The sequence below is a fragment of the Pteropus alecto genome, unplaced genomic scaffold, assembly GCF_000325575.1.
Source record: "Pteropus alecto unplaced genomic scaffold, ASM32557v1 scaffold22, whole genome shotgun sequence".
NCBI classification, from domain to species: Eukaryota; Metazoa; Chordata; class Mammalia; order Chiroptera; family Pteropodidae; genus Pteropus; species Pteropus alecto.
Window position 1 is genome coordinate 11,101,860 of NW_006434839.1, and position 426 is coordinate 11,102,285.

The window sequence follows — 426 nt, forward strand, 5'->3', positions numbered from 1 at the left end:
ATATATATCATCTATGCTTAGAAAGAGCGTTAGGTGAATGTGTCAGACTTAGCTCTGGGTTTACCGTCAGCTACAAAAACAAAACAGTCTGGAAAGGAAGTTCCCATCCTGTTTGATTAGTGGGTATGGCAGCTCCATGTCAGGCCTTTTGGGTTACCAGCAGCCCTAGATCTAATATCTGTCCTCCTTTTCCCTAAGCTAGATCCGGCTTGGCAGTCTGGACATGGCCATTGTGGAAAACAATCATCTTTACTTCTACCTCCAAATAGATGGCTCAGTCCCCTCTGTGGTCTGGGAAATTCCTTCTCATTGAGTGAGAGGGACCATGGAGAGGACCCTGGTAAAGAGGGCCTTAGAGACAGGCTGGTGACCAACGGATGGGAGCAGAGAAGAGTGTACCCAGTTTGTTTGTTTTAGTTTTGTTCT